The sequence below is a fragment of the Pipra filicauda genome, unplaced genomic scaffold (assembly GCF_003945595.2).
Source record: "Pipra filicauda isolate LSUMZ 115617 unplaced genomic scaffold, ASM394559v2 scaffold43_size3849885_pilon, whole genome shotgun sequence".
NCBI classification, from domain to species: domain Eukaryota; kingdom Metazoa; phylum Chordata; class Aves; order Passeriformes; family Pipridae; genus Pipra; species Pipra filicauda.
The window spans coordinates 3,821,624-3,838,735 of record NW_024104576.1 but is presented as its reverse complement, the minus strand read 5'-3'; the positions used below and the strand labels follow the sequence as shown (position 1 = coordinate 3,838,735).

General features: G+C 42.0%; 1 protein-coding gene across 1 annotated transcript in view; it reads left to right on the top strand.

Annotated features, from left to right (window-relative positions):
• GARRE1 (granule associated Rac and RHOG effector 1) overlaps window positions 1-17,112 on the top strand; it is a 58,032-nt gene that overhangs the window by 10,286 nt on the left and 30,634 nt on the right. The gene's annotated exons all lie outside the window — the stretch shown is intronic.

Below are 17,112 nucleotides of genomic sequence, written 5' to 3'. Positions count from 1 at the left end.
TTTCATTGCCAAGCACACAATCATCTCATTTTTTTGTGCTGCTGAATCCAGTCACTCTCCTTTTCTCCTGTGATTATTTTTGCTCCTACTTTTAGTTTTACTGATTTTTTCCTGCTTTACACTTTAATTCCCGTTTAAAACTCCCCTGTTTGTATGTATTACACAGTGAGGATTGGAATGTTAGCTGAAAGATGGGGAGAGGAATCTGCCGTGCTGAAAATGCGAAAGATTTCCTGTTGTTGTTTGGAGTTGGAGTCCCTGCAGCTTAAACTCTCCTTGCTTCACAGAAATACACTTGTGGTGGTAGAGGATAAAACCCCCTGATATATCTAATAATACTCTGGCTGTGGTTAGTCCCTGCTCTGTCTTTAGAACACATTGTTCCTAATAAAATAATAAATACACAAAGTGGTGTGGCCTGCTCCAGCTGCAGAGTATTACTGGATGCTTTGAAGGAAGGTAATTATTTTATTTATTTCTGGAATGGAAATTTTGAGAAAGTGACTCATTGAAATTCAGCTCCCTCAATAAGGAGAACATGCCTCATGTGGGGTGCACGTAACAGGTATTGTCAGGTGTGTGCAGGAAATACATATTTGGTGTTACTTGTGGATGAAACCAAACCTATAAATACCTTAGTGTGGTAGGTAAGGATGCATGTCGCACACTGTGGGGTTTAAGCTGGCTGGAGTTAATTTAAAAGTAGGAAAAAGAAATTGAAAATAGACCAGTGTTACTGAATTGAAAGCAAGAAAGCAGGATATATTCTTAGTGTTCAGAATTTGCAGGAAACTACAAACTTGGTGTTATAATAGCTTTTTCAAAAAGAAGATACAGAAAATAAATGTAGCATGCCTGTGTTTATGCATTGTAGTGTTCCCTGAGAGATTTCTACAGATCCATACCATGGGCTTATGTAGAATATAGAAAGTGTAGTCGCCTAATGGAAGAAATCTGAGAGTAGAGCAAAATCTTTCCAGAGCTGTAGAAGGAAGGAGTATTGGTAGAGTAGGAACACATTTTCCTGGGTTTTTTTTCCATGTAATGCTTTGGAGAACAGGAAGGGAAGGAAATCCTCCAGCAGGAGCGTGTTTGCTGTTTGGTTGGTCGTGCAGTAGCGATTTGCACTTTCTGCTGCCATCAGAAATCCAGGAGCAGAGGACACATAGGCTCAGGTTTTTGTCAGAACCTGCCTAATGGGGCAAAAACGTGGAAGAAGGGGCATTATTGGTAAATGGAGAGCATAATAAAGACCTGCAGTGCAAGTTGGGGCTTTACATCTCGGGTCGAGCAACAGGGTTCTGCCTGCACAGTGTTCCCTGGGCTCTGTTACTGTGCTCTTTGTCTTAAAGCAGATGGAAGGAGAGCTTTTTTGCCTAAGTAATAGTTTCACTTCCCTGCTCCAGAGCCACTGTGGAAGTTGTGGCTTCCATGATGCTGATTATGGAGGAGCAGTTGGCGTTGAGTTTTGTCCAGCCTGGCTGAGCCGCGGCTGCTGTGTGACGGCTCTGCTGCGCTCGGAGGAGCTTGCAAGCAGTGGATGTGTGGGAATGTCTTGGATGAGGTCTGTGTTCAGAGGGGAGATCCCTGGCTGTGTTTCCTGAGGGATATGGGCTCTCAGTGTGGGGTATTTGCAGAGGGTGCTGGATCAGGTGTGTCGTGGAGGGTCGTGGCCAGAAGACTCGAGTCAGAATGCATGTGTTGTCTAATTTGGCCACTAATTTTATCTTAAATATAGCGTTTACTAGATTGTGTAATCCTTGTAGATCATGTTAATATACTTAGTATTTTAAATTGAATTGTTAAATTATTCTTTAAAAATCGATTTAATGACTGTGTTGTTAAAGAAAACTGTCAACCATTCTGCTGGTCAGTGCCCATTTCAGCAGCAGTGCCAGCACTGTGCTGACTTATCTGGTGGTGCTGGAGTGCTCTGAGTGAAAGGCTCATTATTTTTCAAAAAATAAGGTTTCTTTTCAGAAATTTAAAAAAACCCAAACCACTAAACTTTCAGCGAGCTTAAAAGTTTTTTCACATGCTGCTTCAGTAATTTGAATGTTTCGTATAAACCATTGTATGTTGAGACGGTTGTTTTCCCCTAATAGAATGTTCCAGCCTGCAACAGTGACTGGGCTCCAGGAGCCCCTTCCCTAGGCAGTAAACATTTTTAAATAGTGTCACATATGGATTTACTCTGGTAGAATTTGGATTTCATTCTTTAGGACTGATGAAGAATATTCTTAACAAAACTAAAACCACCTCTGCTGCATCCCCACAAGTTTATGAAAGATGGGAGTGGAAACAGTGCTCAGAAATGAAAGACTGATACTCCTTGGTGAGTCCTCACCTCCTTGGTGAGAACTTCAGAATTGCTTCTGTAGCTCTCATACTAAAGCCAGAGACTGAGGGGAAATATTCTTTAAGTTGTATTTACATTGATAAGCAATATTATATTAGTTCTTTAATTATGCATTTTATTACCCTGGTGTCCATAAAATGCTTAATTAATGTAATATTTTGAAATAGCTGGGTTATTGGACAGTGCAGTGGTGATACTCTTTTTCCGTTTGAATAACAGTACCCTTTTGAAAACATACTTTCAAATATTTTCCTAGTGGCATGATAAATTTTTGTGGTTGTCATGTATTAACATGAGAGTCTTTGAGGTTTTTTAAGATGTTTCTAGTCCTTGTTTTGGGGTAGGGTAGAGAAGTTTGCAAATGTTGACCCTTAAGACTCAATGAAGTTGAGTTTTATATACGGTTTTATAACATTTTTTTTGCTGAGGGATGAGGCAGTCCTGACTTGCATTTATCGTTTGTGTTGACAAGGTAATTTTATTTCTTTCTTTTAAATAAGGAAAGAATTGTTATCCCCCGGTAGTCACCTAGGAATGCATCTCCTGGGTGCAGTGCTCCTGCCATCCAGCTGACTTCTGCTTCCTGCTGTGCCCTGCTCGGATCAGCACGTTAGTGACGTGACTCTTGACTTCCCAATTTCTCCATTGTTTTTCAGTCCCTTTCAAAATCCAGCTCTGCTACCTTATAAAGTTCTTACACTTGCTTTTCTCTAGTCTTGATTTGTGTTCACTTAGGTGCTTTTATTCTTAATTGCTGGAGGGTGTCCTCCCAGTTACACCGTTCAGTTTGTGTGGAACTGCTCAGAAATTCAAATGGTGCCCTGCTGAGAGCAGGGTGGAAGCTGGGGGAGTGGGAGAGAGAGAGAAAGTAGAACAAACTCACGGTATTTACCCGACCTGTCTGTGCAAACCAGCAACAAACCATATTTATTGTGAGGCAATCTCACAATTATCTTATTGATAAGATATACATCTGGAAAAAATTAACCAATCGTGTCATAACACTTAATGTCCTGGTTCAAGGATTACTCCTCTTTCCTCATTTTGTTTGTGTGGTTAAGTTGGCCTGTAGCTGATTATGTCTAAAATATAGTTTGGAAAGTAATTTTATGAAGTACTAGGGGCAATTTCTTTGTTGTTAGCACCCTAGGCTGCCTGGCTTTATTATTAATCCACAGAAAGTCTTATCAGTGTAGCTGGCCTTGATTTGAAGGGCTTGGTGTAGGAATCACAAGTCATTTGTGAGTCACTGGAGTTGCCTTTCATCCCTCTGTGCCAGTGAAGATGTTCCTGGTGCACAGTGCCCAGGTCAGACCCTCTCTGCAGGGTGAGCACACACCAGCTCAGCAGTGGGGATGTTTTCTGGGGCTGAAATCACTCATTTTGGGGGGGGCAGAGGAGTGTCAGTGTGTGGCTGGGGAAAATGCAGCCCCAAGGGCCTGCCCACATCACTGCAACCTCCAGGCTTGGGATCCTCCTGGAAACTTCTTGGTTTTCAGCATTTGGGAGGCAGAAGAACCTTCTTTCATTCCTCAGGGAGCCATTCTGTATCAAAGTGCTTTTGTGGGAGAATTTGTTCACGGAGGAACACTTTGCCCTAGCAACTGTACAAATTTGATATAATTGGTAAAAATAGGAAAGAGGGTTATGGATAGAGCTCATTAATTAACAGTCTAGATCTTAACCACTGCCATTGTGGCCTAGATGGATATCTGATCCATCTTTTAATTGGCTTTATGTAACAAATGTTACAGAATGAATGGCAAACAAACAACATACTTTGTTGTTGCAAAAACCCAAACAAGTTTAAGCGAACTTCTCATGAAGAGATGGTGTCAGATGAGAAGATTTCCATTGTAATAAACCCCTGTAAATTGTAAGGCTTTTACTTAATGTCCACAGATAGTTTCCAAGTATGAATAATTGCTGGAAGTTAATGCTCTGCTTCCCAAACTGCCCTGCAGTGCAGATCTGTTGTATTTTAAGTTCTTACCTTCCAACAAATAAAGCTGTTTCATTGCAGTGCAGAACTGACAGTACTATTGAAAATCTCTTTCTCTAAGAAAGCTTTAAACCTACACTGTGTAAATACACTACGTTTCTAGTGCTCTTAAAAGTAATGTTAAATTGTCCTCAACAAGAAACATGTGATTATAAATTCTGATGTGCTCTGTGCACTGTCCTGAGTGTCGGAAGCAGAGTGTGCAACACGGAGGATATTTAATTTAAAAAATTGGGATAAGGGTCGTGAATTGTAGGCTAGAAATAGAAAATAAGATTAGAGGTTATGTTTCAGGCATGGAGCTGTCTCTGGGGGGGGGAACAGAACAAGGTTACTTCAAGGTTTGGAGCCTGGTTGGGGGATGGGGAGAAGGGAGGAAATCCAGCAGTGGCTAAAAATGGTGCCTGGGGGAGTTTGTAGTAATACATACAATAGGAATTGCCAGGCATTGCCTTGGTGCTGAGCCTCGTGCAGTGGAACCTCCTCCTCCCCATGGAATTCTGGTGCCAGGATGGTCATGGGCAGTGCCTGGCACCGGGGTGGGGGGGTCATGGCTGCCAGCACAGACAGCCCTGCTGGGGAAAAGGTCTCTTTCTCCAAATCTAATACTTAGGAAATATATCTGAAGGGGGCCTGGCCAAACCCCCGATGGAATCATCAGCTGCTATTGAAGCGTTGCTTAAGTGTCTTTGGCACCTTTGCAGTGTCCCAGGGCTGGCAGAGCTTGGCTGTGTCGCAGTTTGTGCAGCAGAAAAGCCCTTTGTCAACACAAGTTGCTGGGAAGGAGTGTCAGCACAGCTTAAGTCACCCAAACATGACTTAGTGTAAGCCTGGTCTTTCATGTTGCTAATAAATCGTAAGTATAATTGACACACCAGAAGATGCCACTTAAAATTTTAAATATTTCATTCCAGTCTTAATTTGTGACCAAAATGCAGCTCTGTTAAGGAGTTTGGAGAGATGCCATGGCATGTCCTTGGTTAGGTGTAAAGTCAGGCTCTTCCACTGACTGCTGTGTGTGTGCCACTGTTGGGACTGGGTGCTTCAGGGGGAACACACGCGAGGTTTCAGGAAGATCTAACAAATAATAAAAGTTTAAGCTTAAGTCTTCAGGTTTGCCTCTGGATGTTTGATTTCTACTGAACAGATCAATCCCATTGTGTTAATTTGTTTTATGGATTAAAACCTTATATCTGTTTCTCTTTCAAAATCTATTACAGCAGCATAAATGTGCCATTGTATCCTCTGCCTTGCAAAAGAGTTCTTGCACAACTCAGTGCAGAAATATTTGGCACATAACCTGGTGACAAATCATGCCCGTGATTGAGGGCTTAGTTGTTTATATAAAACCAGCAGTACTTTTAATTTCAGGACACGGTAAGGTGATGTGACTGCGTTTTATACGTTGTAAATTAGGATTGATAATTATTTAGCTATTGATAGCGGGAAATACTTGGGAGTTTTTTGGCGAATAATTTTTAACCTAAGAACGATGCAATTTTTTTAAAGGACAAAAATGACATTCCATGAGGCAGATCCCATCAGGATTTTTGTGCACATCAGCCTGACTGCTGTGTGCCTTTCCATGCCATACACTTAATGTAGCAGCTCAAAGCCGGAAGGTAGAGAAGCTGTGTGTGCTGAGACAGAATTCCATGGATGCATTTGTTAGCAAGTAGCTCTCGTGTGCAGTTATTTATATTCCTTGGTAGCATCTACAGCAGATATAAACCCCCCCAGATTTATTCTCCAAATGTGTAAATTTATTTGCATTGAAAGAAATTGAACTTGTTATTATGAGTGTTAACTCTTCTTTTGAAGAAGCAGGAAAACAGTAGTCTGTTAAAATATTAAAATACTTGCTTTTCTTAATAGAAGGAAAATCAGTCAAGCTAGTCTTCCCAGGAAGAGCATATAAAATGCAAACCCCAGGTAACTAATTGCTTTTAAACCCAGAAATTTCTTGCAGCCCTGAAGTGTAAGGAGTGGATGGAGAAGACCCAAGGTTGCTCTGGTGTCCCTCAGCCTCCAGCTTTGGGATGTTGAGTTGACCTGGGGCTTATTTTGGCATTTACGTTGTGTGGATGAAAGGCAACAAATTATTGTGTGGCCTGAAATAGCAGGTGGGATTACTGGAGCAGCTCATGGGAGGCACTGGAATCCAGAGTCTCTGAGCTGCCATTGTGGCAAGTTGGGGGGACAGTGGCTGGGACACGGGGGCTGCTGGGGAAGGGCTGGTGGAGAATCCTTTGGTCCCAGTGCTTAAGTTGTGTTTGAACCAGTTAATGGCCTTGGCAGAAGATGGAACAACTCAGGGAAGGATTTTTTCCCTTGTCTGCTGGGTAAATCAGGCAGAACAACCAGATAAGTGCTAAGCTTTGGGTGGTCTTGAAGGGGGAAATGATACAGTTTGGGCTGTATCTTTTCCTTTTGATTTGTCTTAGACATTTATAAGCTGGAAGGGTGCTATATTTGATCTTATAACTAATCCTGTTTTGACCCCAGCTCTGCAGGATGAGTAAGTGCTATTTTAAAAATCTCATCTATATTCAATTAAGCCTTATAAATTCTGGTCTTAATGAGGAGGTGAATGCTGTGCCCAGGACACACAAGCAGCTTTTTTGATCAGAAAAAATGAGGGAAGGTTATGAAGTATGCATGCTACTGCTTCTACTTTCCTAATCCTTATGATCTCAAAGTACTTGTCACTACTGTTCCTTCATCAGCTGCAGAAATTAGTTCTACATAATCTAATATATTACAAACCATAGACTTGTTAGAAGTAAAGCATTTTGACAGTTCCAAAAGTCTCCTGTTACAAAGGTCTAGTTCAAAAATGATTTTTAGAATTAAACTGAAAACTACTACTATTTATGAAATTGCTATTTACAGTAGTATTATGCTTTTATAATATGTACACACTAATATTTGGTTTTGTTATGGGAAGGAGACTGTTATTCACACTGGATTGCTCTGGTTTATTCATATCCTGTGACAGTGAATCAGATACTGCTGTCTATATACAGCCTGAATTGCCAGCCAGCTTTGGGCCCAAATATGGTAAACATAATTATGTTCATTTGCTGTAAAAATACATTCTCCTTAGTTTAACATTTCCATGATTACAGTTTTCTGATAATTCCATAATTTTCAGCATGAGAGGGATATGAAAGGCGTAATCATCGTGTCCCTCTCTTCAGCACAGAATATAGTTTGTTTTCCTGGGCAAAACTCCAGCTGTTCAGTGATGAATTTACTGCTGCTCAAACACACTGAGCCCATGAACCATTTGGGAAGCCTGTTCCCAACACAGGGGTTGTGCTGTGGAGACACAAATCTGCGTCAGGGAGACAGCAAAAGGCTCGTGGCTGCCACTGTCATGTGGCACTAATGTATGTGCTGATGGCAGTTTTTCTGATAGATGCTCCTGTTTCCTATTTTTGGAAAGGAAATTCAGATCATTTCAGAATACTTAATGCTTTTCAAGTAGGAGACTGTCAGTGAGTTGGGGGAGAAGGCAAACGTGAACATAAAGCTCCCACCATGTACTGAAGAGAATAAATATTAGTAAATGCTGATTTAATTTCAGTCACAAAGAAATGTTATGATAATACTTACTAAATATAAAAAGAATAGTTTACATGTGGAAATACATGCTAATAGTAGCCACTTCATTTGTACAAGTGGGTTGGGATTAGTATGTTTAATGCAGCTAAGAAAAAGCATTTGCAGGGTTTTTTCTCTCTCTGTTTGGATGTAGTCTGGTACCAAGAGAATGTTGTAGACGTGTTCTGTGACAAGTGTTGAGAATTCAGAAGCAGCATAGTAATTTGGGAAAGGAAAGATTGTTGGTGTTCAGTAACTCCAAATGTTTTGAAAGCTTTCATCATCCTTGGTGCAAACAGGCAAAAAAAAAAAAAGATGACAAATCACATACAGGCTCTGCAGGCTCTGCTGTGTGTAATCTGTCTCATGTTTCTAGTACTCAAAACTTCCTTCTTCAGAGAAGAGCTTTAAATGTGTAGGTGATCTGTAATTTTCTCTGCCTTGAAATACTACTTTTGTCTAAGACTGCTAAAATAATTAAAATGCCTCCTGAAGTTAATCTGAGTTTGGGTTTTTTAAAGTTGTGCAGCATCACAAACTCTGTTAAAACAGTTTGGTTGAGGGATCTTTATTTCAGTGGGAAGATTCAGTTGTGTGTAGCTGGGAGGTGTGAGTCCTGGGGCTTTTCTGAAATGTGGTGTCTGTTTGTAGGAGCAGCAGGACGGCTGGAAGCCTTGTCTGAGAGGGAACAGCTGAGTTATGGATGAGGAAATGTTTGCAGAGGAGTTTTAAACAGTGGGTTGTGATACACAGCCTTCAGTGAGCATTGAGGTGGAGGGAGTAAGGAGGTAAAAGTGGCTGTGCTGATTCAGACTTCAAAACTGATCCAGCTCAACCTTCTTTATGCCACGGTGGCTATAAATGGATGTCTGGGGAAAGGCAAGAACAGGGTGAATTTGTGGGCAGCACTGATTTCAAACTGTCCTCAACAATTTGCTGCCTTTGGATTTCAGAGCCTGTGGTGAGTCTGTAGTGACCCAGATGAGCCCCTCTGCAAGGAAGGGTGATAAGAGTCCACAGCTCCACAGGAATTTTGAAGTGTGGGTAACCCATGGATTTGTGCAGTGGCACAAGTCTCTGGCTTTCCCAACACTGCTGGTCCCTTCCAGATTTATTCTTCTGACTCTGCCATTCACCATCAGGCTGGTGTTTAGCAAAAACAGTCAGTTGTAACACCAGATCATCTTTCTCAGTGGTGATGATCAGACCAGAGCCCATCATTTTGTATGTGAAGTTAGGATTGTTTTTCCATGTGGGAGTTGATAAATTTATCCATAATTAATCTAGTGTCTTATTTTAGTCCCTCAGCCCTGTAAAGCTGTGCCATTCCTTTTGAGTGTGTGTGTGTGTGTGTATGTATGTATGTATATATATATGTGTATATATATATATATATAAATATATATTTCATGCCTAAATGCTGTAGTTTTGCCCTGATCTTATTCCCACTTATTTTTCCAAGTCTTCTTTAAGGTATGATTTGTTTAGGGCAATGAAAGCTTCCTCAGAAGCAGCTATCTTTTGAAAGAAGATGTGTTGAGGGTAGCATTTATAGAATATCTTCCACTTATTTCTCTACATGCTTTGTCAAAGGATGGGAATTATTCCCATTTTTCTGGGTGCAGAAGCTTTTTCTGCAGTATTTGGGTCCATGGATAAATCATTTCAAGCCAGTGGGAATAAAGCTCTACATGGAGCCCTTTGCCTGGTTTCTTGATCTGCACTGACTCAGCAGTAACTAAGCTCTTCAAAGGGATCTCCTAAACCTCTTATAACGAATTTTAGTAGAAATTTTCAGCAGGGATCTTAAAACGTGTATTGAAAACCTCTCTTCCCAGTGAATGATACTGAAGAACAGGTATGACCTTTGCTTATGTTAGAAAGCTGCAATTCATGCTCTGACAAAGAGATTTAACTCTTACCTGACCACGTGGGAGACACCACTGACTTTACTGGACCTAATCGTGTGCATTGCTGAGTGCATGGCTGAAGTGAGCCCAGAGCTTGAAGGTGTCTACTGCAATCTCACAGGATTGCAGGATGGTTTAGTGTTGGGGGTTTTTATGGGTTTTTTGTTGTGGTTGTTGTTTATTATATCATGTTCACCCCCCATATGAAAGCTTGTTGTCTGCATAAACTTGGGAAATGGTGGGGTTTGTGGTTATCGTTACACAACTGAGACACAACTACATTTGTTTTCTTCATGCTTGTTTCTTCTGTTAGGTTTTGACAAGGAAACACCATCCTAGACTCTTTGTGGTTGCAGTTTTACCTTTAAATACAGTAATCAGGAGCAACAGGGTGAAGAATAGTCTGACATAGGTGGCTTCTGCTGTAGCTTAGGAACACTTCAAGTGTGTGTGTGTGATGTGCTGGGTGGGTGTGCAAGGACAGACTTGGGAATTCTCAAATAGCTGTAACTGGACCATGATGCACAAGCCTGACCAAGTAATATTCCTACTCCACATATGCTTAATTGAATATTTCTCTAGTTCAACCTTTCCTCCCTGACTTCCCTTCAGCAGGAAGTGAAATCTGGGACTGAAAAGGATCATTTATAGGAACACATGTTAACTTATTCTCAAGATTTTCTAGAAATGGTCACCTCACCATCCCGTGGTTGGAACTATGACCTGCAGTTCTCTGCTCTGCGTGGAAGAGAAGTGTGTTTTTATTGAGGGATTGCTTTCAGTGTGCACAGGTGTCTCTTCCCCAGCAGTCCTGCAGGCCGTGGCCAGGATCAAGGAATTCTGCAGTGAGCTGTTCTGGGAGGCAGAGCTGTGCCTTTCCTGCAGGAGGTTTGTGCTGCTCGTGCTTGCCCACTCTGGTCAAGAAGCATTTTCTTCACCCTGGCACGTTTTCAGCTCTGATGAGAGTGTGCCCATGGCTGATGGAAGTGCATCCTTTTGGGAGATGAGAGTTGGAGCCTTGAGTCTCCTCTGGCTGACAGTCACATTTCCTGGGAATTTCTCATGCTGTGTGCCTGCTCTTTGTTAGGCTGCTCTATCAAAAGAATAGACATTCTTTTCTTTCTCTTTTCAAAGGGGAACTGGTCCTGCTTTCAAAATAGATAACACAAGCACCTATTGCCAAGGGAGGATTGAGACAGCGATCCTGATCTGACACAGGCATCTATTTTTGACATTGGGGGAGGCACCCAAGTCTGAAAGAAGCTCTGGTTTAACACATTCCTCTCACCAGCTTTTCCTTTTGCTGTCATGTCTTATTGCTGAGACTGGAGTTAGTGCTGTGTGGTGTGTGACGTGGTGTACTTCACACAAAGTGTGAGGAGTCTCCTGATGCACGGTAGGCTCTGCCTTGGAAACATCCGGCTCAGTGTGCTGGCAAGTGTGAATCCCATGGAGAGACACCTGCCTCCCACGTGTGTGTTTTAGGGACTGCAGTTCCACAGGTCAGGGCTGTGGGTTCTTCTCTGGAGGGTTAGGGGTTGGAAGTGAGGTGTTGCAATGCTGAGCAGCCAAGACCCTCAGTACTTACCTAGCTCCCAAAATTTGGTGTTCTTCAGCCTTTCCCAGGTCTTTTTTGTTTCTGAATGGTTTTTACAACAGAGTCTTTGGGGATTTGTTGTTTTTGGGCAGGGCATGGGGACATCAGTAAAATCTTGTTCTTTGAGTCAAGGAAACCAAGTTGCTGGTTGAACAGATCTCCATGCTTTGGTTTGTAATTGCTTCATGGGGAAATGAGCTCAGTTTCTGAAGGAATAAGTTGCTCTGTTGAAATTTGGGGTGCTCAGTTGGATGACTGTAGTTAAACTGCACTAACTACATACTCCCTGAAGAGCATGTTCTGTGAGCTTTGGTCCCCAGCAGGTGGGAGGGAAGTCCCTGAATCGGTTCTGACTGTGGCTGTTGCCACCCACCCAAGCCTGAAGCAGCCAGAGTGGACCAGAGCATCTGCTGAGCTGGTGTTGGGAAGGGGAGACCCTGGAAGAACCATGTTTCCAACAGGAGCTTCATGGATTCACTAGGGATTTGCTTGACTACTTTTTTGTTGTGGTTTGGTTTTTTCCTCCAAGTGTTCTGGGCGAGCAGCCAAAAAGGAATCCCAATGAGCAATTCATGAGCTAACAAGAACTAAAATGATTTTGGTATAATGATCTATTTTTGTCTCTCCCCCTGCCCTCCTCTAATAGGAGATTTTTACAACTTGGATGACAAAAGAACCCCAAACTAAAAAAATCTCTGTAGGAGGTGCCTGGATCTCCTGGTGGCTGCAGCCCCACCCTGGGAGAAGGACTGTCAGCCCTGGGAAGCGGTGCTGGTTTTCCTCTCTGGATTTGTGTCTCAAGGACAGACACCTGAGCAGAAGCAGTTGGGGTTTGGAGATGTGTATCCTCTCCCTGCTGGCATTCCCAGGCTGGTGGGGCTGTTGTCCTGTGCTGCATCCTGCCAGCTGTGGGAGTGAGTCTGGGAGAACCCTAAGCCTCCTTTGCCCTGGTGGGTGGTGAAGATAATCAATACTTGTCAACCCCTATCAAAGCACTTGCATGCTCTAAGTATTTATGATGTGTTGGTAAGAAATTCCAGGTGCAAAATGACTTGGTTGATGTCAGAGGTGAATACCTGTTTTCTGCTAGTCAGCATCACTTGAAGGTGGCTCTTCTTGTGGACTGAAAAGTTTAATTTCTGAAACATAGTTTCAGCTCTTGTATTATCCTGAAAAGTTTCATATCCAAAAGTGTTTAAAATTGAAAACAACTTGTAAAAGCTCCCACCCTGAGATTGGCTCATGATTAGAGTGTGGTGCTGATAACACCAAGGTTGTGGGTTTGATCTCTGTATGGACCATTCACTTAAGAGTTGGACTCTGATCTTGTGTGGATCCCTTCCAACTCAGAATATTCTGTGATTCTGTGACACTTAATTTTATGCATTTTCTCTTTATGGATAGATTGAATATATTATACATGTGCCATTCTTATGGCAATTTTAATATTAATAGATGTGGTGTGTTTATCGAGAGTAACGGAGATGTTGTAGTCGAATCAGAATTTAATTTACCAGGTTCAGATTTGTTGCTGAAATTCTAAATATTTATATTTATATTGAATCCCTGGTATGTGGATTCCAATTTCTAGTATTTTTTAATGGATATGTTTTGTCAAACATACACGCTGTATATATCTGTAGGTGTAATCCACCTTCAGTTTGGGATAGTGTAAAATGAATCAACTCCCAGTTAAAAGTCTCTGCAATATTGTGTTGATGTCTGTCTGAAAATCTCTCTCCAGAAATAGTTGAGGTTGTACCTGACTGTTTTCCTTAATCTATTTATTTATGAGGATCATGAAAAGTTTATTTGGAGAAGTTTCCACTGTCTGTCTTAGTCCACATATATTCTTCCCAACAATTAGCAACCTGTCCAAAAGGGGCACAGGAGTTTCCCCCGTTCACAGCCCACGGCTCTGCCCTGCACGGCAGGATTTGGGGTGGCTCAGTCATGCCCTGAGCTGGGACAGCCCTTTGCACGTTCCCTTTCTCCTGGTTAAGCCCAGTGTCTGTGCTTTCAAACCAGACCGATGGTGTGATGGGGGCTCTCTGTGCTGCCTTCTCCTGAATCCCTGTCTGTGCTGTCCTTGCCAGCTGAGCTGTCCTGGGGTACCCCAGAGCTCCGGGGCTGTGCCGGACATCCCTCCCAGCCGGGGTCCCTGCGTTAGGCCACGGCTTCCCCGGCCAGGATGTTTGTGCTGCATGCCAATACCCAAATTGGGGTTGCTTGGTCACTTTTTTAGCTCTGAGCCAACTGGTGGGGGGGACAGGGCAGGACTGACCAGTCTGCAGGAGGCAGCCTGGGCTTCCCCTGCCGCTCTGCTCCCGTTGTGTGAGGGCTGCTTGGGAAATCTGTGCTCAAGGTATTCCCCACTGGACTTCGGGTGGCCTGGCCAGGTGATGGGTGGGATGTACACATCGGTGCCAGCAGACCCTGAAGGTGGAATGACACCTTTCCTAGTGGGATTTGCACAAGGTTTGTGTCACTAAATGCAAGAGGGAGTTGGTGTGTTTTGGACAGGAGGCCCTTGGCTCTGGCAGCTTCCTGGCCTTTTGGCCTTGCAGGAGGTTTGTTTGTTCAGGCTTTTCCCTGCTAAGCAATCTGGCTCTTCTGGGTTGTGTCTGTTGGAGTTACTTTTTCTGAACATTGGTTGAACTTAGTTGCTCTCATGTTTGATTGTTTTTCATGAATGGTTAAGTTAATCCTGAGATTTGGAATCTGTGTCTCATAAAATTAAACCCAGCATACAATAGCTGGAAGTGTTACATTCAAAAAAAAAATAGCTCAGGTGTTTTGGGTCATCTTCCTCTTATGTGTTATATTGCATATTCACTGGAAGGACAGCAGAATCCATAAAGAAAACCTCTGCAAGCAGTTTTTAAACTGCTTTAAAGGTCAGAATCTCTTTAAAGCACTGCTTCCTCTGCTCAGTTTCCTGAGGTGATTCAGGGAAAAAGTTGCCTTCTCTTCCAGCAGGGTAATCCCAAACAGGATGGATGGGGGATTAGACCCCTCCTGTTGGTCCAAAACAGAAACTGGGAGGTGCCAAATTCCATTTGTCTGAAAGTCTTCCCTGTTAGTTTGTATCTCTTAAGATTGGTGAAGTTGGAAGAAGGCATTTTTCTGGGAAGTATCTTAAGCAAAAGGTTTTGGATGCTACATTTAAAAAAAGTAGGGAACTCAATTTGCACTTGCACTTATTTTCCTGCAACTTCTGTTTCCTCTGTGCAAATGTGACCATTTTTAGAGCAACTCCTGCAGGTGTCTGATTCTCTGTGGAAGTTCCAACAGTCCAAACTAGTAGCAGTTCCTTAACTTCGACATTAACTCCTCCAAGTGAGAACACAAACAATGTGATGAGCTTTTCCAGTAGTGTTTTGTAGCTTTCAGCAGGGTAGTGTTTAGTATGGAGCTGGGTTTTATGCTATATATTAGTTCTGTTGTAGTGTTTAATAGTACCTGAACAGTGCTGGTTTGGTATTGATTACATAAAGGAAGGACTAAAATACCTTTACTTGTACGGTAACTTTTCTGATACTTTCTTCACTTGACTTCTGTGAGTATTTCTGTTTTCTGTAAAATGAAGTATAAGCTTAAGTTTTATATTTTGGACTGATAACAGGCTGTTCTTGTATCACTAGAATGAAACACTGCAATTATTTTTTCCCCCTCAATATGGCAAGACTGAGATTGGCCTGAAGTTCACGGGGTTACAGTATGGAGCTCTCACTGGTAGTCCATGCCCCAAAAGCAGTGAGGGAACTGCAGCACTGGGGAAGGGAAGGGAGAGCGTGGGAATGTTCTCCAGTTGACTTTTCAGGAAAAGATGCAAAAGGGAGAGTGTTTATTTTGTATGTAGCATGTCAGAGAGCTCATTATAGAAAGTTTCAGCCCCAGCATTCACACACATGCCTGGTGTGGAGACTGTAGCTGTCCTCTCTGTAAATAAATAAAGATACAAACTGTCCTCTTTAGGCTTCTGTGTTATTTTATTATAAGGGAATTTGGAAGTTGGAGAATTGAGTAAGTACGTGCAGGTTTGACTGTGACATTTTCTACAAGTAAAACAGTGATTTATCGTGTTTGTTTATGGCTGCAGAAAACCTGAACCCCCCTTTTTTTTTTTTTCTATTCATTGCATTTCTGTGCTTTTAGGATGTAGCAGGGTAAATATCTGACTGTTCCAGTTGATGAGTTCAGTGTGTTTGAGCCTGGCAGGCTCCGTGTGTAACCACAACCACCACACTGAGATGTGCTCGTCTGAGTCAGGGCCCTGGAGCTTGAAAACCCCTTCTGAGCTTTTTCTCCTTTTGGCCCTAGTTAACATTAGATACTTCCTGATCATTTCTTAAGTTCCTCTGCAATGTGAAATTCATGTCTACTTAGGGAAAACAATCACTGATTTCCTTATACATTGCATTTAAATTAACCAACTCTTTTGTTCCATCTGCATTTATATGCAATCAAGGGAACCAGTTCAATCATGCTTCCCACTGTAAGGCACCATAGCTTGTAAAGCAAGGAGAAGAATGCTTTCAGCTGTGCATATCATATCAAGACTTCCTAGAAAATTCCAGTTTTAATGAGTTTATTGCATTTTGACACGTTCAATGTGAATATTGAGAGAAGTATAAAGTAGTTGGGAAGGTAAGTAATCAGCTTAGAGTACTTTAAGGGATGCTGAAATGCATATGGGAATTTCTGCTGTGTTTCATCTCTTTATCAGGTTTCTAAAAAGTGGGAATACAAGAGAATATTTGCTCTGTGTCCTTGAAGCAGAACTATCTGCAGCAACAACTTCCTGAGAAACTTGTGCCCTCTTATTTTAGTGGGAGTAAGACTGTCCACCTCTAGGTGTTTGTCCTGCTTTGTCTTGCCTGCTTCTGTATCTGTGGGATTCTTGTATCCTACATATGTGTCAAAACATATCATGGCAATGAATTGATATTGTGTGTGTTCAGACAGGTGGAAATAAGAAATTTTAACTGAAGAGAAAATCTTTATTCCCCAACCATTTTGACAATATTAATAACAGTTTTCATTTCTCAAGTATGATATCTAAAGCAACATTTTGTTGTGGAATGAAAGGGCTCCCTCATGTTATTTCTGGATTATTCTTTTAAGTGCTCAGGGAAGAAACCCTCATTACTGTTTGATATTATCCTTGTACATTGCAGTTGCTGCAGTGAGGAGAAGAATGTCCTTATTTGATAGAATAAGTGGTGTTTGTGTGTGTGTGGGAGAGGGAGAGAGTGGCCTGAGATGTGACTGGAGCATCTCTTGGGCAGTTCTGCCTCATGTAATACTTTGTGTATGATAAATGCTGTTCATCACACTGAAATGGGATGTGTATGTTGTATTTCTCAGCTAATCTCAGGTAGGATATAGGCAGATTGGTCTGTCATTGTACTAAAAGAAATTAAGGACCTGTATCTGTTGACTTGGTAAATTATTAAAATGAACCAGGGAGTTCTGCAAGAAATTACTGTGCATGAAAAAGGGTTTAATTGACTTCATTCTTTAATTATTTTAAAAGGATGAGGTTAGGAAATGTGATTAACTCCCCTTGAGCTCTGCAGTAATAGCCTTTCACTGTTCTTAACAGTGCAAGACTTGCACTGGGGATTAACTTGAG